Source organism: Bos indicus x Bos taurus, chromosome 20, assembly GCF_003369695.1.
Source record: "Bos indicus x Bos taurus breed Angus x Brahman F1 hybrid chromosome 20, Bos_hybrid_MaternalHap_v2.0, whole genome shotgun sequence".
In the NCBI taxonomy this organism is placed as follows: domain Eukaryota; kingdom Metazoa; phylum Chordata; class Mammalia; order Artiodactyla; family Bovidae; genus Bos; species Bos indicus x Bos taurus.
In genome coordinates, this window is record NC_040095.1 from 47,511,077 (window position 1) to 47,536,923 (window position 25,847).

The window sequence follows — 25,847 nt, forward strand, 5'->3', positions numbered from 1 at the left end:
TATATGTTATGTGTAACAATACACTTCCATGGCTTCCATCTAGTAGTTTATTGGCAGTGCAGCACTATACATATCCATGTGAGCATGTTTCAGTGTAGTGTCTAATGCTAATTTTATTTAACAGTGACAGTCTACATATGGTTAAGCATGCCTTTTCACTTTTTAATTATTAAAATTCTGTGTTTTTCATTTATTAGTATTTTAGTTTTTTGAATTATTCTCTCCTCCCTGTTGATTGTATTTTTTGCTTATTTTAATACTTAATGAATCAACTGGTTCTATGAGAACTCCCTAATAATTCTCTAAAATATCTCAGCAAACTTAATTGGGATATAATTCAAAATTAAATAGAGCCAATAAAACTGTGAACTATATCCTTAAATATCCTCACAAGAGAGATGGTTTTCTTACAGTGTTAATAGCACTTCATCAAGTTACGTGTGGTAACTGCTAAATAACAGTTTTCATTTTTGTTTATGCCTATGGTTAAAAGTATATTATATATAATAAATTCATAAAGATATATCAAATGGAGCAATCATGTATTTATTTTATTTTTCACTGTTCTAATGTTGATTATTTTATTCCATTTTTAAAATTCAGGCCACAACCCATTAAACTAATAATGTGATTGATAAGTTAAATGCAATCCAGTTTGAAAATCACAGTTAGAGCATAAAGTGGTATAAAGTTAGCAGTGAGGAACTTTTTCACATACTTCCTGTTACACCTTTTAGTTGCATGCCATATGTTTATATATATATATATATATTTTTTTTTTTTAATTAAGACATTTTTTTCTGGAAAATTTAGAAGTTTTGGCTTAAGAAAATTTCTGGTTAAGAATATGGCTTTCTCTATTACAATTGCTTCAAAGATAATCTTATTATTTGGCATCCCACTGAATTCATTATAGAAATTTCAATTATTTATTATTTGGTTCTATAATAAAGCTTAGCCAATTTTCTAAGTTCTCAGTACTGTTTACGTAGGGATATTTTTTAAAGTGACATACTGATAGTATTATGCTAAGATCTATTAAAAATAAATATTGATTTTTATAAATATCTAGTTATGAGTAGCACATAAGTTTGTGAAAAGAAGAAAATTAATTCTATTAGATTGAGAGCATCTATTGATTTGCTCAGAATTATTTAGTGTATCTAGTTGTATCTTTTATGAGAGAGAAGGAGTTTTACAACTTTATGACTTTTTTCCCCATGATCACATATGATAGATAAACCTTTCCAGAGAAAAATAAATTATCTCTCACTCTTTTTTTTTTTTTTGCTACTAAGCAGTGGACAATAAGTTTATCAGTTAGGAAGACTTATTTTTGTCACTTTGATTTTTCTGTTTTATTTTTCTTTATTTATTCTTTACCTAGCACACTGTCTGTTAACGTTTTTGACCTATTTATTGGTGGAAATGACTGAATATTCATAAAGCACATGACAGATGCTGTGTAGGAAAAAAAAAAGGTTGAATTGTATCCAAAATAATTCAGAATCAGGTTCCTTATATTTCCTAAAATTAAGACTACCTGGTTCTTAGTATTCATAAGCATGTGACCCCAGGTAGATTTAGCACAATTTAGTACAAACAGCAAGACATCAGTTGAACACATATGATTTAAAAGTGTTAAAAATTAAACATATACAACGAGATACTACTGCATACCTATAAAACAGCCAAAATCCAAAACACAGATGCTATCAAATGATGATGAGGTATAGAGTAATAGGAATTCTCATTCTTTACTGGTGGGAATATAAAATGGTACAGTCACTTTGGCCACTTCTTGCAAAAATAAACATGCCCTTACTACAAGATCTTGCAATGCACTATTAGATATTTACTCAAATGAGTTAAACATGTATATCCACATAAACCTCCACATGAATGTTCATAGCAGATTTATTCACATTTGCAAAAACTGAGCACAACCAAGATGTCTTGCAATAACTGAATTGATAAATAAACTGTGGTCCACACACAAAGAAATAGACATTATTTAAAAAGAAATAAGCTGTCCAACTACAAAAAGACCTGGAGGAAACCTAAACGCATGCTGCTAAGCCAGTCAGAAATGATGGCATATTGTATGCCTATGCTTATATGACATTTTGGAAAAGGCAAAACTATAGATAAAATGAGACGATCAATGGTTGCCAGGAGTTCTGGTGGAGATAGGAAGGACAGATAGGTCGAATGCAGAGATTTTTGTTGTTGTTGATGTTCAGTCACTGAGTTCTCTCTGACTCTTTTGAGACCCCATAGATTTTATCACTCCTGGCTCCTCTGTCCAAGGGATTTCCCAGGCAAGACTACTGGAGTGGGTAGTCACTTCCTTCTCAAGGGGATCTTCCTGACCCAGGAATCGAACCCACATCTCCTACATTGGCAGGCAGATTCTTTACTGCCGAGCCATGAGGGAAGCCCCAGGGATTTTTAAGCACTCAAAATATTCCACGTAATTCTATAGCAGATATAAGATACTATACACTTAGTACAACCCATAGATCTGTGAAACATGAAAAGCGTATCCAAATGTAATTATGGACATTTGTTAATACTAATACATTAATACTGGCTTAGTTTTAACAAACATACCATACCAATATGATATGTTAACTAGGACAAACTGAGGGCAAGGGAGCATCTGAGCGGGAACGCTTTGCATTTTCTGTTGAGGTTTCTTATAAAACTAAATCTGCTCTAAATTATAAAGACTGTTAATTTTTAGAATGTGTGTTAGTCACTCAGTTATGTGTCCAACTCTTTGTGACCCATGGACTGTAGCCTGCCAGGATTCTCCGTCCGTGGGATTCTCCAGGCACGAATACTGGAGTCAGTAACCATTCCCTTCTCCAGGGGATCTTCCCACCCAGGGATCGAACCCAGGTCTCCGGCATTGCAGGAAGATTCTTTACCAGATAAACCACCAGGGAAGCCCTAAAGAAAGTGAAGTGGCTCAGTCGTGTCTGACTTTTTGTGCCCCAATGGATTGTAGTCTGCCATGCTCCTCTGTCCATGGGATTTTCCAGGTAAGAATACTGGAGTGGGTTGTTGTTTCCCTCTCCAGGGGATCTTCCCAACCCAGGGATGGAAACTGGGTCTCCCCCACTGGAGGCAAACTCTTTACTGTCTGAGCCACCAAGAAAGCCCAATTTTAGAATACTAACATTTTAAAATTAAATGTATAATTTATGTTCCTGTAGTTGAATAGTAAATTGGTAACTGCTTCTTTATATTTACCCGTTAGAAACTCATATAATATTTTAGGAAAATTATCACTTAGTATTTAATCACCTTCAAAGCAATTGATCCCACCAAAATCAAAGGTCCAGCATTTAAGATTTCTCAAAGTGTCTCTTGTAGTAGCTTGGTTCTATTAATGGCAACTTTTAATGGCTTCCATGTAACCATGCCCTTGGATACTCTGACTTTGTAGCCTTTCTCCATGATCTGAGCTCTGCCCTGTGACTTGCTTTGGCCAATGGAACAGAGTAAATGTAACACAAGCAGAGACATGAAAAGAAACTGTATCAATTCTGTCCCTGCAAAAAGATCAAACCCTGTGGAGTTTGCTGGGTATGAGAGACCACCTGCAACTAAGATAAGTGAATCTCATACTGTTGAGTCTTTCCTACCCCAAATGGTCCTCAGCAAACTTTCCAGCTGACAGCAGACATGTGAGTGAAGCAAATTGAGATGGCTAAACCTGGCCCATCTTGGTAGAAGATGGAATGAACAATGAACAGATTCATGAGAAGTGAATACGTATTGTTGTAAGTGACTGAGATTTTAGGTTGGCTGTTATGCAGCATTATTGTGTCAGAAAATCTTTTCAATTCCTTTGAAAAAGTCTGCTTCTGCATTTTACTAGAGCTGAATCACAAATTAAGACTTTAGAAGCTAGGAACTTACAGAATTGAGACCGGATAATGGAACTCTTTCTAGATCAACTGTGTATTTCAGGCCCAAGTAGAATATGGTACCTAAGAACCTGACATGGAATAATAGGTTCGTTTAAGTGGATAAAATGGCCCAAATTAGTCCCACATGTAAAAAGAAGACAAAATAACAATCAATTAATCTTGAAACAAGGGAGTGTAAAATCACATACAATAATTCATTTTTAAAGGAAGCTTACAATAAGCACAAATGATTACATACAAAGAAAATACTGCATTATGCATACTACAGATCAACTTGTGTTTCCCTAAAATTTATATGTTGAAGCACCAACTCTCCTAATGACTGAGTTGGAGATAGAGTCTGCGAAGAGGCAATTAAAGGTCTAATGAGGGCATAGGGTAAAGTTTTAACTTAATAGGGCAAGTACCCTTATAAGAGAGGGAAGAGACACTTGGCTTCTTTCTAACCTCCATGTGAGGACACAGTAAGAAGATGATCAGCATATACAAGCTAGGAAGAGAGTTCTCACGAGGAATCCAATTAGCCAATTCCTTGATTTGAACTTCCTAGCATCCAGAGCTGTAGGAAATAAATTTCTATTGTTTAACCCACTCTGTCTACAGTATTATGCTATGGGAGTCTGAACAGACTAATACAATTTACAAATAAAACATGAATAGAAATCTTGAGAATGAGTCAAGTCTTAGATATTTACATTCATTTTTTGTTGTTGTTGTTTTTTTGTGTGTTTTTACCTTTGTTTTTCTTTTGCATTGTAATCATTATGTTGATTGATACAGGGTCCTTACACAACATTATTTTCGTTTTGTTCTCCCAAATCTATCTCAGATTTTTAAGAACAAAAGCTCAAATATAGGTCCTGGATAACAATTTACATTCTGCTCTTGGGCTGCTTCTAGTCTGGAACAGAAAAGTTTACTGAAAACAGCAAGCCATATTAGAGTGAAAAGCATAATAAGTAGACTTCCATAGGGAAAGAGAGATAGGATGATGAATTATTAACATATAAAAGGTTGTGTATCTGTGAAGTGTAATTAAAAATATATATTTTTTCTTTTTTCCTCTGAGAATACTGGTGTCTCCCTCAGCTTGCTGAGTGGTAATTTAGGGTATGGAATATTACAGTTTTTCTTTTTAAATCTATTCTATTGTTAATCATTAGATCTATAACTTGATGTGGGCCACTATGAACATACCTGCTATAAAAATGTTTGTACACAGAGGTTTTATGTAAAAAAGTTTCATTTCTTTTGACTAAATACCTTGGAGTCATTCTTTCAAATGTTTGTACTGTCCTGGTGATATTACATCATTCCCTACATTTTAGGTTTATTTTAGCCTTTCTATTAAGTGGTCTGCTCTATTTTGCTTAATCTTAATATTTTCACTGGATATAAAATTGTAAATTGAGTCTTTTTCTTCTTTACATTTTAAAATTTCAGTAAGTGAAGAAAAATCTAAAGCCCGACTAATCATTGTTGTAATTCATGATGATGAAAAGTAGCATTATTCTCACCATAAAGTTCAAAGCCCGAGCAATAAAGCTAAATGAGCTTACATACAGAGATATCTAAGAGTGTCTGTGCCCTGTGACACAGACAGGGCACAGTAATGATCAGTAATAACATTCTGAAATTATTTTTTCATTTAAGGCCCAAAACAACACTCTTGACAGAAGAGGGAAATATCATGGCCACAACATCCAAACACTTTTCACTCTTTCTTACTTCCTAACCTACATTTCATGAACATAGCTGGTTCACAGGGAATTAGGATACAACACTAATTCAGTTGAACTGAACTTCAGGGCTGTTTGTCATGTGAAAACCAAAGAACAGAATGAACATAATTATCATACTATGGCTTTCTAGGGCTTCACTGGTGGCTCAGAGGGTAAAGCATCTGCCTGCAATGCAGGAGACCTGGATTTGATCCCTGGATCAGGAAGATCCCCTGGAGAAGGAAACGGCAACCCACTCCAGTACTCTTGCCTAGAAAATACCATGGACAGAGAAGCCTGGTAGACTACAGTCCATGGAATCACCTATGACTCTAGGTAGAGGATAACAGAGCAGGGACTGTAGAAGTCAGCCTTCAGCCCTTCAGCTTATGTTACAATTCAGGGAATAAACATTTCTAAGGAAAATAGGTCAGGCAGTCAAGGAATATTCATCCTTAATAAGATCTCAGGAACTTTCTAAAAACTTGCTTTCTAGGAAATTTCTAAGAACTTAAAATTTTGAGTAAATTGCCAGAACGAAATTCAACTATATTCATTCAATAGAAATTAATTAAAAAAACATACCAATGGTGTTCTCTCACTGATCAAAAGTCTTGCAAAAATGAGAATATGTATTCTGCTATGCTTGTGTGGAACATTCTATAATTATCAATTAAGTCAAGTTAATTGATTATCAAGCATACATATACAGCCTGTTTATCAAGTATTATCTGTCATAATAGGAGGTTGGCAGCAATCTGTGTGTTCATCGTTGGGATACAGATGGGTAAAATGTTGTATATATATATGGGTATATATGGTATATGGGAATACCAGACCACCTGACCTGCCTCTTGAGAAATTGGTATGCAGGTCAGGAAGCAACAGTTAAAAGTGGACATAAAACAACAGACTGGTTCCAAGTAGGAAAAGGAGTATGTCAAGGCTGTATATTGTCACCCTGCTTATTTAACTTATATGCAGAGAACATCATGAGAAATGCTGGGCTGGAAGAAGCACAAGCTGGAATCAAGATTGCTGGGAGAAATATCAATAACCTCAGATATGCAGATGACAACACCCTTATGGCAGGAAGTGAAGAGGAACTAAAAAGCCTCTTCTTGATGAAAGTGAAAGTGGAGAGTGAAAGTGTTGGCTTAAAGCTCAAAATGAAGAAAACGAAGATCATGGCATCCGGTCCCATCACTTCATGGGAAATGATGGGGAAACAGTGGAAACAGTGTTAGACTTTATTTTTCTGGGCTCTAAAATCACTGCAGATGGTGACAGCAGCCATGAAATTAAAAGACGCTTACTCCTTGGAAGGAAAGTTATCACCAACCTAGATAGCATATTCAAAAGCAGAGACATTACTTTGCCAACAAAGGTCTGTCTAGTCAAGGCTATGGTTTTTCCTGTGGTCATGTATGGATGTGAGAGTTGGACTGTGAAGAAGGCTGAGCGCAGAAGAATTGATGCTTTTGAACTGTGGTGTTGGAGAAGACTCTTGAGAGTCCCTTGGACTGCAAGGATATCCAACCAGTCCGTTCTGAAGGAGATCAGCCCTGGGACTTCTTTGGAAGGAATGGTGCTAAAGCTAAAACTCCAGTACTTTGGCCACCTCATGCGAAGAGGTGACTCATTGGAAAAGACTCTGATGCTGGGAGGGATTGGGGGCAAGAGGAGAAGGGGATGACAGAGGATGAGATGGCTGGATGGCATCACTGACTTGATGGATGTGAGTCTCAGTGAACTCCGGGAGTTGGTGTTGGACAGGGAGGCCTGGCATGCTGCGATTCATGGGGTTGCAAAGAGTCGGACATGACTGAGCAACTGTTGTGATCTGATCTGATCTGATATATGGTATACATATATATATATATATATATATATGGGTAAAATATGGTATATAATTTTATAAACATAATCACCAAAGAAGGTAAATCATAATTTAGGAGCTATAAATTAACAGTATCCACATGAATATTAAAAATGTAACACTAAGCAAAAACAAATGCATTAAAAATGTGGTAGGTGAAACAGTGGATGTGGAGCATAGGTATGGAAGAAAATTAAAAAAAATGATGAAAGCAAGTGAGAGAGTTTGCATACACTAGTGATGATATGTTGATATAATTTAGGAGAAATGCAATGCTGTTCATAAAGTTCTTTACCCTAAAATTTTCATAGCTCGTCTAACAAAATCCAATTTCTATTTAGCATGTATTGGTCATCTATCAGAATGCAATCTAGTGCCTACATGAATGTGAAATAATTTGTATAGGCGATACTCTTAATTTGCAAAATTTTAAGCACTAGTTGGGCCCATTTAAATCAGTATAATTGTTTAGTGAACATCATATTTATCTTTATTCACTTTACTTTCAATAAAGGCAGTCAGTTATAAAAATAAACTTGATATGTAACATGAAATGCTATACAAAAATTGGAAATCCAAATACATAATCATTAATTAAATTATAGAAAACTTGAGTGAAAATACAGTACATTTTATCCTATTTTTTCTTTAATTATAGGAATAAACAACACTGTTGACAAGACAAGTATATCTTAAATTGTTCTGAAGTACAGTGCACTGAAGTGGAAAAATTTTCTTAACTGTATCTATTAAAAGTTGGAGAAAATCAATTTACAATGCCAGAAGTTGTTCTACAGTTTTTATTTGCAGAATTTTACTTTTAATGAAATAGAATAACACTTTATTTAAACTATTAATACTAAATTAAAATATAAGAAAGTACAGAATGAAGGAGAGTGTACATACACACACACACACACACACACACACACACACAAACACACATAGACAAAAGAACAAGTGGGCTAGTATACTTGTGCATGACTTCTAAGTCGATTCAGTTGTGTCCAACTCTTCACAACCCTCTGGATTATAGTCCACCAGTCTTCACTGTAGATTCACCAGGAAAGAATACTGGAATGGGTTGCTGTGCCTCCTCCAGGGGATCTTTCAACCCAAGGATAATCCTGTGTTTCTTACTAGTATGTTCATTGCCTTTCAAATTGGGTCAAATGTATTCTTTCTAAATATCCTGTGATAGCAGTGCATGACAATTATTAGATACTCCAAGTCAATTCTTTGGTCCTGTGTGAGAACAATAAAAGGCATGGGGTATCATTAGGTCTCGTTTAGATAAAATGATACATAATTTGATGCTTTTGAACTGAAGCATTCTGAAGACTCTTGAGAGTCCCTTGGACTGCAAGGATATCCAACCAGTCCGTTCTGAAGGAGATCAGCCCTGGGATTTCTTTGGAAGGAATGATGCTAAAGCTGAAACTCCAGTACTTTGGCCACCTCATGCAAAGAGTTGACCCATTGGAAAAGACTCTGATGCTGGGAGGGATTCGGGGCAGGAGGAGAAGGGGACGGCAGAGGATGAGATGGCTGAATGGCATCACTGACTCAGTGGATGTTGAGTCTGAGTGAACTCCAGGAGTTGGTGATGGACAGGGAGGCCTGGTGTGCTGCCATTCATGGGGTCGCAAAGAGTTGGACACGACCGAGCGATTGATCTGAACTGAACTGATAAGGCTCTAACAAACATTTTTAAAAAGATGCTTTTGGGGCTTTAATCATACAGTAGGTTGATTATGACAGATGACAGAAAGATACTAGATATAGGAACACTTCATTTTACTTCTCCATCCCTTTATAGGGCTTTGCAAATATTTTATTTTTACATATTGAATGTTTATGGCAACCTTGAATTGGCAGATGATAGCAACTGCTTTTTAGTAATAGTGTTTTTAATTAAGATATTTTTATTTTTTAGATGTATTGCTATTGCACACTTAATAGGCTACAGCATAGTGTAAAGGTGACTTTTGTTTGCATTGGGAAACTGAAGGATTCATGGGTTTTGCTTTATTGCTATATTTGCTTTATCACAGTGGTCTGCCAATAAATCCACAATATCTTTGAGGTATTAATGCAGATATACAGAATGAAAACAAGTAGCCAAAACTAAAACCAATCAAGAAAGTTAATTTATTTCAAAGAAACCAGAGAGATTTTTACTCCCTGGTTAAATATTCCTAGTTAATACTAAAATTTGCATTTAAAAAGAAGAAAGCTGGAGAAAGCATCAGTTATCTTTGTACAACAATGGCTAATATTCCAGAGTTGAAGATTCTAGCCATCTTACTGGTTAAGAAATGCTATCTCATTGTTGTTTTCTTCTGCATTTCTCTAGTAACTAATAATATCAAGCACATATTCATGTATTCATTGGACATTTAATCTTCTTTAAAGACATGTCTATTCAGGTTTGCTTTCCCATTATTATTTGTCTTTTGATCACACAGTTGCAAGAGGATATATTTTTATACCCATTTCTGTATCTGTCTATCATAATCATCTATCTGTTTTGGATACAATTACCTTACTAGATATGTGATTTGCAAACAACTTTTACAATTTTGTTTATTGTCTTTTTATTTTCTTGATGCAGTCCGTTGAATGACAAAATATTTTAATATTTATAATGTCTAATTTTTCTATTTTTAATTCTGTTGCTAATGTTTTTGGTATCAAACCTGAAAATCTTTTGTAAATTCAGGATCATAAAGATATAACCTATGTTTCCTTCTAAAAAATATTTAGTATTAGTTTTTTCACTCAACTGTTTGATCTACTTTTGTCCAGTTAACTTATATATAAAGTATGATGTAAGGGTTACATTTAATTCTTTTGCATGTAGCTATCCAGTTGTTATAGATCCGTTAGTTTAAAAGACTCTGCATTAGATACATACACCCCAATGTTTACTGCAGCACTATTTACAATAGCCAGGATACAGAAGCAACCTAAATGTCTATAGATAGAGGAATGGATAAAGACGTGGCACATATATACCATAAAATATTAATCATCCATAAAAATGAATGAGATAATGCCATTTGTAGTAACATGGATAGACCTAGAGATTGTCATATTGAGTGATACAAGTCAAAGACAAATATCACATGATATCACTGTGATATGGAATCTACAAAATATGATACAAGTAAAATTATTTACAAACAGAAATAGAGTCATAGTTGTAGAAAACAAACTTATGGTGACCAGTGGGGAGAGAGAGTGGTGAGGGGAGGGTAAGTTGGGAAATGGGGATTGACATACACACACTGCTGCTGCTACTGCAGCTGCTAAGTCACTTCAGTCGTGTCCAACTCTGTGCGACCCCATAGACAGCAGCCCACCAGGCACCACCATCCCTGGGATTCTCCAGGCAAGAACACTGGAGTGGGTTGCCATTTCCTTCTCCAATGCATGAAAGTGAAAAGTGAAAGTGAAGTAGCTCAGTCATGTCCGACCCTTTGCGACCCCATGGACTGCAGCCTACCAGGCTCCTCCGTCCATGGGATTGTCCAGGCAAGAGTACTGGAGTGGGTTGCCATTGCCTTCTCCGATACACACACTACTATATATAAAATAGATAACTAATAAACATCTTTCCCACAAACACCTGCTGATTGAGACACCTTGATTATTAACCCTGACATTGTGTGTGTTATAATAATACCATTAACTTTGCCTTTAATTCTTAATTCTGTTGCTGGGCCCTTTAAATCTCAACTTTTATCTTTTACTTTCACACTTATGATTTCATATAAACATCTCTTATCTCCAATCCGAACCTACAGAGGTAGCTACCACTAAGCTTTTTACAGATATAAAGTAATAAAGTAGCAAGGTAGGGTTCTGTCTTGCTAATGCATTCTTTACCACCTTTGTGTGATGCAAAGATGGTAAAGAATCCATCTGCCAATGCCAATGCAGGAGACAAAGGAGACATGGGTTCAATCTCTGGGTCAGGAAGATCACCTGGATAAGGAAATGGCAACCCATTCCAATATTTTTGCCTGAAAAATTCCTTGAACAGAAGACCCTGGTGGGCTATAGTCCAAGCAGTCATAAAGAGTCAGAGATGAGTGAGCATACATGCACACATCCTCTGGATCCACCCACTAAATATCAGCAAGATAGAGTCTTAGATTTTACTTTAATCATTCTAGCACATTTACCTACCAGAATCTTCCCATTCCTAAATAGTAAATCAATTAATTTCTGATATTTTCATTTTATTCAAGGTAAACTACTTTCATGTCCAAACTCCACAGAAGTATATCAAAATTATTAAGGTTTATTCTAAACCTTTTTGCTGAAGTGCAGACTTCTGACACATAATTGACTGTCCACATGACATAAAATGCTTTTCTACTTTAGCTTTATATTTAAACAAAATGAGACATTGTATCTTCTCCAATGCCCTTAAGATCTATTCATATTCATAATCCTTCTTTTCCTGCTAGCGCACATAGCCAACATGACAATCTCCTTGGTATTTCTGGCATGAGGAACTTTAATTTCCTGTATTTATGGCTTTGATATAGAAAATTCAATGAGACAAATTCAAGTCAAGAGATGAGGCTTTATTTTACAGTGCACCAAAGTTACCATACTGTCTTTATTGCACTGTATCAAGGCAATATATGACTGTTTTAAATTTATTTGAACATTTTTTACCTCAAAACACACTAAATAATAAAAGATACTTTTCATTTATTACTGTTTTAGGAAAAAATACTACAATTTATTCAACGTAGTAGTCTATATAATAAAAGAAAATCAAATGGATCCTCAAATTTTTGCTCTGTGTGAAGATGACAAGCAAGAAGTGTTAATGTTTACATAACTCTTTTTCAATACGCTTTAATGTTTGCTGTTTTCCAGATTTTGAAGGCCTTTAAATTCACTGTTTTGTCCTAAATTATTTTCTATACTAATTTTTTAAATATGAATTATCCATGTGTCTTCAGAAGTTTGAAAATTGTTTAGTATAGTTGAGTAAGAAGACCGCATCTTTGAAAGAAAGATATATCCATCTCCATTTTCTATTAACTATCAGGCACGCTGGTCTTTTGGTTCTACTAGGGCAAGTGTAAAAGTTCTTCTTGATATTGTATTTTATGTAGAGACAGTATTAATTTATTCTTATCATTTTTATTACTTACATAAAATATGTTTGCATAATATAATCCATATATGTTTTTAACATGTGAAAACTGTATGAGTATCTCGAGATGAAATGTTTCATTTCTCCCATTAAAATTAAATAAAATGTTTTATTTCACATAAATGCTCTCAAGGAAGAATCAATTTGATTAAGCCAGAGATAACTGGATTTGAATTATGATAATATATATGTCTATGTGTATGTGTGCAAAGTCACTTCAGTCCTGTCTGACTCTTTGTGAGCCTATGGACCATAGCCCGCCAGGCTCCTCTGTCCATGGAATTCTCTAGACAAGAATACTGGAGTGAGTTGCCATGCCCTCCTCTAGGAGATTTCCCCAACCCAGGGATTGAACTTGTGTCTCATATTTCTCGTGCACTGGCAGGTAGGCAGTTTACCACTAGTGCCACCTGGGAAGTCTCCATATATGTCTATACAAAAACAAAAGATAATTTGTATTATTGCTCCAAATGAAATTGAAATAATACCATATTATATTTCTAGGGAATCTGTAACAAAATACCACAGATGGCTTAAAAATATATTTATTTTCTCACACTTCTGGGAGCTGAAAACTTGAGATTAAGCTGATGGCAATGCTGTTTTCTTGTGAAGCTTATTTCTCTTCTTGGCTAATATGTGGCTGTTTTTTTCTCTGTGTCATCACATGGTCTTGCCTCTTTACTTAGAAGGACACTAGACATGATGGATAGGGCTCTTCTTAGCTAAATTATCTTTTTAAAGACCTTATTTCCAATACAGTTCATATTCTTAAGTAGTAAAATTTAGAATTCAACTTTTGAATTTGGGGGAGAACTCAAGTCTGCCAATAACATCATCATGCTTATTTCTGGCAGAGACCTTGTGGTCTGCATATCCTATTAATTAACTACTCCATTAGATACAGTTTGTTGACCCCTTTATTATATCATTGACTTGTTTTTCTCATTCCTGCTATTACTTCCATTACTTAAGAACCTGAAGAAACAAAACCAAAGACATCAGCACTTTCCACATCATCTATTTTCCACAGCCATTCAGAAACAGCTCCAAAGCTGATATTAAATGTAATAGATAAAATTGTTAGCTTCAGTAATAAAAGTTTCTCTTCTAGGCTGTTTACTAGGCTCTTTCAAATTACAATCAATCATATATTCTAACATATTCTATTTAAAAGATGTGTTTGAAACTAAAACTTAAGAGTTTTTTGTTTTGTTTTTTTGGTGTTTCTCGATGTTACTATTGTGAAAAAAGTAATGAGATAATTTTTACCAAAATTAATTTTGGTATAAATGTATCTAGTGGTAAAGAACCTGCCTGCCAATGCAGGAAACTTAGGAGACGCAATTTTGATCCCTGGGTCAGGAAGATCTTTTGGAGGAAGAAATGGCAACCCACTTCAGTATTCTTGCCTGGAGAATCCTATGGACAGAGGAGCCTGATGAGTTATAGTCCATAGGGTTGCAAAGAGTTGGACATGACTGAAGCAACTTAGCATGCACTCATGCATGGGCATTTAATTTATGGCATGTAATCAGCATGACAAATAAATGAATCTACACCCTTCTATGATGTTTACACTAGAGTGTGCATCAAGGATTTGGACATATTTGTTGGCTTGTTTAAAGTAGTTTGACATATGTGTTTTGTCTATGACATTAGTAGGTTTCAGTGTGATAGAACACATATGAGGCATCATTGCTATCTGAATACAGTAAAAAGAACCAACAAAAAAGTTTGACAATAAAGGCTTATATCAGAACTGCTAGCAGAAAGAATACATCCATATTCAAACTGAAGATATTTACGATAAGTTAGATATGCTTGTTAAAGACATTGCATTTAATGTTAGCCATTTTTAAATTTATTATATGATTAACATACCATTTGATCACCTATTTTATAATATTTTTGTTAAAAGCCCATGACTTATACTCAGTAGATACAGCATTTTGAAAACTATCATATGTATCTCAATTTTCTAATTTTCAACATATCTACTTTGAAGCTATTTAAAAATAGATTACTATATTATATGAACAAGAAAGTTATTAAATGAGAAAGATCATTAAAGGGTAGTAGAATTTTAAAATATTTTATTTACAGCTTTTTAAAATCAGATATAAATAAATGAATAAAAGTTTGAAAGGAAATATTTCCCTTCACTATATTTTTAAATTTTCAACTTAAAGATTTTAGCAGTAATGTATCCAGTTCATCTAGGACATTAATAAAATAAATAAATAAATAACTCCCTGCAAAAAAATAATTAATTAATGTCAAATTAAAATGAAAATTGAAACTATATTCAGTTGCATAATTAAATATATCTTCAGTTCAGTTCAGTCACTCAGTCGTGTCTGACTCTTTGCTATATTTTATATAAAACAATTTAACCTGTTTAAAATATACACTGATGGATACAGCAAGCTTAAGGCATTAATATCTGTATGCTGCTGCTAAGTCGCTTCAGTCGTGTCCAACTCTGTGCGACCCCATAGATGGCAGCCCACCAGGCTCCCCCATCCCTGGGATTCTCCAGGCAAGAACACTGGAGTGGGGTGCTGTTAGACCTAAAAATCAAATCATGCCTTCTTTACTAAGCATGAAGATACTTTGGTAAAATTAAAATCACACAAAAATTAGCTAATACAATTAAATTATTTTATTTAATAATATTTTGGATGCACTTATTCTTATAACAGAAATAATTACGACAAAAAGAAATATTCATGAGAAAATTTTTGTCTAAATTTTGAACTGTATCTAATTATGAAGAACAAGATATTTTTCCAATTTTCTGATTTAGGCAATGGGTATGCATCATTTGTATCTCTGTCACTTACTCAGGAAAACTAGAAGGTATCTAGTAGAGCAGAATGCTATAAGACATAGGTGTTGAACACAATTAAAAGGAAGCACATTCACAGAACAAAAAGTTGATAAACTAACAAAATGGTGGATCACTAAACTGGTGGTAGGCATTCACATTCAAACTGAATTTTAGTCCTGATAAGGATCATTTAATACTTGCTGCTGCTGCTGCTACTAAGTCACTTCAGTCGTGTCCAACTTTGTGGGACCCCATAGATGGCAGCCCACCAGGTTCCCCTGTCCATGGGATTCTCCAGGTAAGAACACTGGAGTGGGTTGCCATTTCTTTCTCCAATGCATGAAACTGAAAAGTGAAAGTGAAGTCGCTCAGTCGTGTCTGACTCTTAGCTACCCCATGGACTGCAGCCTACCAGGCTCCTCCATCCATGGGATTTTCCAGGCAAGAGTACTGGAGTAGGTTGCCATTGCCTTCTCCACATTCAATAGTTACCTTTCACTAAAAATATATGTTCTATTACAGCTAAGCAGAAATTATTTTTCTATCTGGCCTTGATTCCTGTTCTAATCAGCTGATTGACTTGTGACCTGTGCTGATTGACAGGGCAGAAATGCAAAGGCTTTGCAATTAATAATTCTCTGCTGCTGCTGAGTAGCAAGATCTTCATTTTAAATTATGCCAACATGCTTCACAATTTAATCATAGCCCAAGGAGTAAATACTATAGTTTTAATCAAAGATTATTTCTGGCTAACTAAGTATAACCTTCTATAATATTTCAATATGACCTTAAAAAAATTTAATGATTTTCTTTTAAAGAATAGCAGCATTTTGGTCTTCATGATTCTGTTTATTCATTTACTTTTGTTTTGCTTTAAGCTGAATTTTTCATGTCTATCCAACATATATATCCATGGCTAATTATAGACACTCATTTAGATTAAGTATTTACTGTGGATCAGTCTATTATACTCACACTAAACCATCTTTGGCACTCTAAAAAATCCTTAACCAAAGCTACATACTTTCAGTGAGAAATGATTTACTCTCAAGTGCTGGCATTATTTTCTTTTTTGACCAAATCAATACAGATTAACTCAAATCACTCAAAATACTAAGATGTGGTAAAAAGTCTACTATTCTTTGCACAGGAAAAGTTTAGCTTAATGAAAGAGTGAGCAGCATATGAAATATTTACATATCATTTAATATTTTGAAGTCAGGAAAATAATGTTCAAAAATGTTGAGCACTTTATCTGAGAGAGCCTGCAAAGAAAGGTATTAGGAGAAAAGAAAAGGGTTTGAAAGAATAGTGTTGAAAACTCAAGATTTTTTTTTTAACTTAATGGGAATACTTGTAGTTTAGTAAAGAATAATTTCAGTTATATTTTGGGGGGTTTTATTTTCTGTCAGTTACAAGCATAATTGACTCTCAATAACAATTTTTTTTCAACTGTATTCAACTCTACTCCACTTCCCTCCTCCATTAAGAAGCACATATTTCTTTCTTTTTCCAATTCTATAACTTCTTTTATGGTAACATCTTGCCTTGATATTGTAAAGTAACTTCCAATTAAAATAAATAAATTTATATTTTAAAAAAATTATACATGCAAAAAGAGATGGAAATGCATTAAACTATTGCAATGTTCTTAAATACTTAATCTCTCCAACCTTAAAACCTATTCAACCAGGTTCAACTGTAAAACCTATTTAGGAAAATATAGACAATAACAAAAACCATCTACACATAGGCTATACTAATTCAGGACTTTTTTGACTCAGTATGATTTAAAGATTTTGGACAAGTGTTGTTGTTTTAGCTCAATTTGAAAGAACTCCATTCAGCAGTGAATAATCAATGTCAACAAATCCTTAATTGTCTTGAGGTTTAAAGAATTTTAAAGAAAGTAATGGGCTTTTTAATAAGCAATTTTCAGAAACATATATTTAAAGAGAAAAATGTCCTTGGGCAGGTAATAAATGAAAGAAAAAAAAAAAAAAAAAGACCAATGTCCAAGTAGAACTCGAGCACTAAAAATGAAATGATAAAGAAAATTTCCTTTTCTAAATGGGAGAGTTTTTATCAAACTATCAACTGAACTCAGAGATAAATGCCTACATGGTAAATGTTCATTGAAACTGAGAGAAGTCTCCACATATAATTGCAAATTAAACTTGCCAGCTCCCTTTTAATTAAAAAAAATACTTAAAATCTGCTCCCCCAAAATGCCATGTGGTTTAAATTAGCTAAATCCAAAGACTTGAATTTATGTATGCAGCTTAAATTCAATGTGAATGTTTATTTCTATTATGCAGGTTTATGAAAGTAATGGGAATTTAACTTTCAGTGAATAAAAGTTCAACATTTTCCAGCCATACCTTATTATTTTTCTTTCATAGCATTTGATTTTAACTTTCTCATACTTAATCATTGTCAGTGACATTATATAAGCATCAAATAATATTTCCCTGCTCTAAAGATGAAAGCTGATTGTAAGGTTTTTGACAAGTGATCCCATTAAATAAAATATTATAAAATAATTTAGATAGAGAAGAATAGTGCCTGATGAAGTTATATCCATGACACTAAATCCAATGCTAAAGAGAACATATGCTTGATTGACTTATACTTGGTAAAATAGTATAAATACATTATAAGAAAGTAAAGTTCAGACAGCCTTACAATATTTTTTCCCCAAATCACAACTACAGCAAAAGGAGGAATAAGAAATTAACTTTTCGGATTCCTAAACTTAATCTTCAACCATTTTGCCTAGGACACAGGGCTTAGAAGTAAATGATGTCAAAACACTTTTAGCTGGTTATGCCTGATAAGGTTAGCTTGTGCCATTTTCCAAGACATGTTTAGTTGAATTCACACCACAATTAAATTAAGTAAATTAGTTGCAAGATCAACCTCATTTTTATTGCCTATGTAACTGAGAAAAGCCTTGTTAATACACAGTTAAATTTTAAGTTGGCATCAGTTCAGTTCAGTCGCTCAGTCATGTCCGACTCTTTGCATAAGCAGGAGAAACTTCCGTAAGAGATCAACTTTGCAAATGTTTGTCTGTTAAGAACATACTATAACCTTATCTACAAAAACATTTCTTTAGCATGTTATGTTTAATTAACTTTCAGGCTTCATTTGTTCTCTTCTAGGGTGACATCATGCACAAAAAAGCTTGTAGTTTCAGAGTTCTATATGCTTATGTCTCTCAAGTTTCAAATTTGAATTTTTCACTATATTTTCAGATATACATACTCAATAGTATACCTAGTATTTCTCTTACCTTCATTCTCAGTTTCAACAAATATTTATTAAGCCTATATACATTATGATTTAGCTCTAAAAGTTGTGATAAATAGCAATCTACTCCAGTATTCCTGCCTGGAAAATCTCATGGACAGAGGAGCCAAGTGGTCTACAGTCCATGGGGTCATAAGAGTCAGACAGGACTGAACTAAACCACAATCAAATCATCAATTAATTAAGTCTTGGTTTTTACTAAACATATACACAAATCATAGGAGATATTTGGTGCCAATATATGCTGCTGCTACTGCTACTTCTAAGTCACTTCAGTTGTGTCCGACTCTGTGTGACCCCATAGACGGCAGCCCACCAGGCTCCCCCGTCACTGGGATTCTCCAGGCAAGAACACTGGAGTGGGTTGCCATTTCCTTCTCCAAAGCATGAAAGTGAAAAGTGAAAGTGAAGTCGCTCAATCGTGTCGGACCCTCAGCGACCCCATGGATGGCAGCCCTCCATGCTCCTCTGTCCATGGGATTTTCCAGGCAAGAGTACATGCAATGAAGGTAAAATAAAACAGGATAAGAAGGAAAGAACTGTAGATGAGGTGTGGTCTTCCTGTAATGATGGACCAGGAAGCCCTTACCACAAGAATATAGTTAGCAAATACCTGAAAGAAATCAAGGAATTAGTTCTGTAACTTTCTGGTAAAGAGCATTTCAAACAGAAGGACTAGAAGATGCAAAGGCTCAGAGGTAGTATGTGTGATTATGGCTGAAGAATGCTGACCGAACGGAAGAGATAATAAATGGAGCAAGGATTATTCTAGTGCAAGATCGTGTAATAGCAGTTTACATTATTACAAGTACCATTAATTTTACTCTGAGTGATAATGGTAAGCCATAGAGTTTTGATTAGAAAAGCAACATAATCTGAATGCTATTTTAAAGGGTGGTTTGAGTTACTGTGTAGAGAATAGAGTTTGATGTTTTTCATTTTCTTCCGATTATTCTCTTCCAAAGCACTATCTTTGCAAATACTATAGCAAATGTGTTTTCTAGTTTCTCAGTCAGTAATTGTCAAATGAAAGATGTACACATAACAAATAATTGAGTAAAACAAATATTGTTGCAAACACAAAAAGAAAATCACCAAATTATAGAAAGTATGAATATATGACACACTGTATCAAACAGAACCAGAACTTTGAATGAGAAATAATTATTGAGAGAGAGGCTCCTATTGAATATATTGTTTAAATGATAAAATGTTGATCATGGAGTTAAATATGTACATACTATACTACTGCAGCTAAGTCGCTTCAGTCGTGTCCAACTCTGTGCGACCCCATAGACGGCAGCCCACCAGGCTCCCCCGTCCCTGGGATTCTCCAGGCAAGAACACTGGAGTGGGTTGCCATTTCCTTCTCCAATGCGTGAAAGTGAAAAGTGAAAGGGAAGTCCCTCAATCGTGTCCTACTCTTAGCGACCCCATGGACTGCAGCCTACCAGGCTCCGCTGTCCATGGGATTTTCCAGGCAAGAAATGCCTGGATTTTCCAGGCAAGAAATGGCACTGGAGTGGGGTGCCATTGCCATCTCTGACATACTATACTACAGACCTAATTCATGTATACTAACTTGTCTTTTTAAGAATCCTCGACTGTTTTAAACATCTGACCATTCACATCAGTACATTAATGAACACCTGCGTATATTTACTAGTGCAAACAGAGCTAGATACATAAACACACATAATATAAACATATACATATATGAGCTCATATACATATATGAGCTCGTATGAGCTATGTATATGTTTATACTATGTTTGTACTATGTGTGTATATGTATCTAGCTCTGTTTGCACTAGTAAATATACACAGGTGTTCATTAATGTACTGATGTGAATGGTCAGATGTTTAAAGCAGTGGAGGATTCTTAAAAAGACAAATTAGTATACATGAATTAGGTCTGTGGATACTATGCTGCTGCTGCTGCTAAGTCGCTTCAGTCGTGTCCGACTCTGTGCGACCCCATGGACTGCAGCCCACCAGGCTTCTGCATCCATGGGATTCTCCAGGCAAGAACACTGGAGTGGGGTGCCATTTCTTTCTCCAATGCATGAAAGTGGAAAGTGAAAATTAAGTCGCTCAGTAATGTCCGACTCTGTGGGACCCCATGGACTGCAGCCCACCAGGCTTCTCCATCCATGGGATTCTCCAGGCAAGAACACTGGAGTGGGGTGCCATTTCTTTCTCCAATGCATGAAAGTGGAAAGTGAAAATTAAGTCGCTCAGTAGTGTCTGACTCTTAGCTACCCCATGGACTGCAGACTACCAGGCTCCTCTGTCCATGGGATTTTTCCAGGCAACAGTACTGGAGTGGGATGCCATTGCCTTCTCCCATGGATACTGTACAATCATCCTAATCATAGGCAACTACTATGATTAGATTTATCTATCAATCAAGTTTACTGGAGAGATGACAAGAAAATTAAAGGAGTCACTTGAAAATAAGATAGGATTAGAGAAAAGGGATAAAAGAACTCATTCACATTAGATTTACTATAGGTCTCCATGAATTGCTTACTTAGTGACGGAGAAGATAATTAAAAAAAAAAGAAATATTAATGATACCAAAATGAAAGACATGACTTGATAGTGACATTAATTCAAATTTATTTCTTTGTTACCATCATCAAACACAACAGGCTGTTTTCAGGGCATCTGATTTCAATGTGAGCTCACATCTTTTGTTCAGCAATACAATGTCATTTTTTCTTAATTAATGTAAACTTCTAATTCTGTGGGGGGAAATTATTTAAGTAGCACTTTTCCTTGATAGAGTCTAGAAATTGGGTGAATAACAACTATTTTTCCTTTGCCCTGAGTATGTCTGCAAGGAGATCCAACCAGCCAATCCTAAAGGAAATCAGTTCTGAATATTCATTGGAAGAACTGATGCTGAAGCTGAAGCTCCAATACTTTGTCCACCTGATGAGAAGAACCAACTCATTGGAAAAGACCCTGATTCTGGGAAAGACTGAAGTCAGGAGGAGAAGGGGACAACAGAGGATGAGATGGTTCGATGGCATCACCGACTCAGTGGACATGAGTTTGAGTAAACTCCAGGAGTTGGTGAAGGACAGGGAAGCCTGGCATGCTGCAGTCCATGGGATCACAAAGAGTTGGACATGACTGATTGACTGAACTGAATCTGAGTATGTCAGTTGGGGACTTATTATGCTAATTAATCATATATTAGAGTAATTAAAACAGCTGTAATAAATAGAATCAAAATTTAACTATTAACCACAATAAATACTTGTTTCCCCCATAGCAAATCTGAGTTGGTAAGTCCACAGGAGCTGTACCCTCTGCTGGTTGCTCAGGCAGCTTTAACATATCACTGTAAAGGTCATTCTGGTCACTATTTTCCAAGTCCTCAAGCCAACAACAGCTGTATGTTATTCTCCATGCATTCCACTGGTGTGAATTTATTCACATGGACATGTCTCACTTAACCGTGAAAAATTTTCTATTAAATGAAGAGAAGCAGCAAGTATTTTAATAGACAGATATCATTCTTTGCCATGCTAAAAAACTGAATTGGGGAAATGTAGTTAATTGATGATTTCATTTAACCTGCTTGTTTATGTTTACATAGTATATAGCATTTTTGCAAAGATAATCCTAGATAAGATTTTCCAGCATCACTTAACCATCCCAGAAAACTCATTCAAATTTAATTGTCGATCAATTGAACAATCTACTTTTCAATTGAAATAATGCAGTTTCAGAGCATCAGTATTAAACCTAATATTTCAATATATTTGGGGGCCAAGCTAAGATCTCTGCTAATGTAAACACCTCTCAGTGAGAATAATATTTCATTTGGGGAACAATTTTCATATGCAACAAGTCAACTTTATTGGGTCATTTTTTGCTTGATCGTTTTCCCTCAATCAGAAATAAAGTTCTCTAACTTTTATGTTACTGGTACAAAAGCCAATTCAGAGGTCATTATTAACAATTAAGTATAATGATACATTTTAAAAAATGAAAGTTAATGCTTTGTTCACGCAATTCAAATGCAGTACAGTATAGTATAATTTTTTAAACAACTTTTTAATTACTATACTGTGTTCACTTTAAAGATTTATCTGATCAGGGATATTTCATGTTGGTACTTACCTCATCATCTTTCATTTTAATGTACTGATAAAGCAATCTAGAGAGATACAGAATTGTAATTGGCTTTTATAAACTCTAGCCTGAAAGACACACTTTATACAGCACATTTCATAGATACTCTCCTCATCTGTTTATCATTCCTTTCATTTTTTTCTAGCTCATAAGAAGCATGCTTACACATTTGTATTCTGTTCATATCTAAATTCCAGTAAAGGTCAGATTTCCCATAAAAAGGAGTATAAATAGTGCATAAAATGATGATCCAAGCTAGCACATCAAGAAAATAAAAGCATAAAAGTAAAGGTCATTTTCACAATTTTTATCTTGAAATACTTTCAAAAATATATAGTGTGAAAATTTGTCAAAGTTTTCAAAAGAGGAGTTTGTATGTTGAGGTTCTCTTTTTTAAAATTTTCTTCACCATGACCTTTGTAGAAGTTAAAAAGAAATTGTACATTATTTGAGGTCAGTATGTTGGTTTGGTTATTATGATAATTACTCCTGATATTTAATCAACATTCAAAGTAAACTTGAATGATGTAAACTTAGGTTGAAAATAATCATTCTTTTAGATATGGTAACACTAATAATAGATAAGGTATATCAGCATTCCAAAGATGAACACAGAAAAAAATCATTATTTAAATACATTTTTAAAAGAAGCATTTTTCACAAATTTTAATATTCTGACTTTAATTTAGCGAACTTATTAGGAAGGTTAATACTTACATGAGGAATATGCTGCACTTTAAATTAATTATGTATTCATCTTATTCATTTGACTGAGTAGAGAGTTTACATCTTGTCCAATTTGAATTGATAACTGAGTAATGATTGTTGAGAGTAAACTTTTGAAAACCTTTGGAAGAGCTACATAAGTGAACTTTTGAGTCCATAAAATACAGAAGCAATATAAGCTAGCTTTAGCTTCTCTATATTTAGAACAAAGTCAAGACTTTTGATAAAGTCTGTACAATCAACACAGGTTAACTTTGTTCACAAAAGACAGACATAAATGCTGAGACACGATCTCTTTAGCTCACCAGAAGTAATAGAGCACTACTGTGGAAAAATATTTAGCCCGGTCCTTGATCTTTTTTATCCCTGGGTAAGGAAGATCCTGTGGAGAAGAGACTGGCAACCCACTCTAGAATTCTTGCCTGGAAAATACCATGGACAGGGTATTCTGGTGGGCTACAGTCTGGTGGGCTATGGGGTCACAAAGAGATGGACACAACTGAGAGACTAATACTTTAATCTTCTCAGCCTCTGATTTTTTTTTTTCCTATCCTAATAGTCTCCATATCTTATCAAAGTTACTTATTTATAGGTGTGTGTCTATGCAACAAAATTATTAACTCTTCTGGGTAGAGACCACATCCCACTTATTTTAAACTATGTATTTTAAATAAATATAATTAATAAGCAATAACTAACACACAACAAAGTAATATACAAAGCAAATAAATATCTGGCTCCAAACCTCAAAACTTTAAGTCTACAGATATACCTAATTTTATTGATGGCTCAGCTGTTAAAGAATTTGCCCACAATGCGGGATACCTGGGTTCAATCCCTGGGTTGGAAAGATCCCCTGGAGAAGGGAAAGGCTACTCACTCCTGTAGTTGACATCTAATTTTACTGCATTGTGATCAGAAAAGAGGCTTGAAATTATTTCAATTTTTTTTTTAAATTAACCAAGCCTATATTTATGGCCCAGGATATGATCTATCCTGGAGAAGGTTCCATGTGCACTTGAGAGAAAAGTGAAATTCATTGTTTTGGGGTGAAATGTCCTATAGATATCAATTAAATCTAGCTGGTCCATTGCATCATTTAAAGTTTGTGTTTCCTCGCTAATTTTCTGTTTGGTTGATCTATCCATAGGTGTGAGTGGGGTATTAAAGTCTCCCCCTATTATTGTGTTACTGTTAATTTCCCCTTTCATACCTGTTAGCATTTGCCTTACTTATTGCAGTGCTCCTATGCTGGGTGCATATATATTTATAATTGTTATATCATCTTCTTGGATTGATCCTTTGATCATTATGTAGTGTCCTTCTTTGTCTCCTTTCACAACCTTTATTTCAAAGTCTATTTTATCTGATATGGGTATTGCTATTCCTGCTTTATTTTGGTCTCCATTTGCATGAATATCTTTTTCTGGCCCTTCACTTTCAGTCTGTATGTGTCCCTTGTTTTGAGGTGGGTCTCTTGTAGACAGCATATATAGAGGTCTTGTTTTTGTATCCATTCAGTCAGTCTTTGTCTTTTGGTTGGGAAATTCAACTCATTTCATTTAAGGTAATTATTGAGAAGTATGATCCTGTTGCCATTATTTTGTTGTTTTGGGTTTGAGTTTATAAACCTTTTTTGTGTTTCCTGCCTAGAAAAGATTCTTTAGCATGTGTTGAAGGGCTGGTCTGGTGGTGCTGAATTCTCTCAGCTTTTGCTTGTCTGTAAAGCTTTTGATTTCTCCTTCATATTTGAATGAGATCCTCACTGGGTACAGTAGTCTGGGTTGTAGGTTTTTCTCTTCCATCACTTTAAGTATGTCCTGCCATTCCCTTCTTGCCTGAGGAGTTTCTATTGAAAGATTAGCTGTTATCCTTATGGGAATCCTCTTGTGTGTTATTTGTTGTTTTTCCCTGCTGCTTTTAATATTTGTTCTTTGTGTTTGATTTTTGTTAATTTGATTGATATGTGTCTTGGGGTGTTTAGCCTTGAGTTTATCCTGTTTGGGACTCTCTGGGTTTCTTGGACTTGAGTAGCTATTTCCTTCCCCATTTTAAGGAAGTTTTCAGCTATTATCTCCTCAACCATTTTCTCATGGCCTTTCTC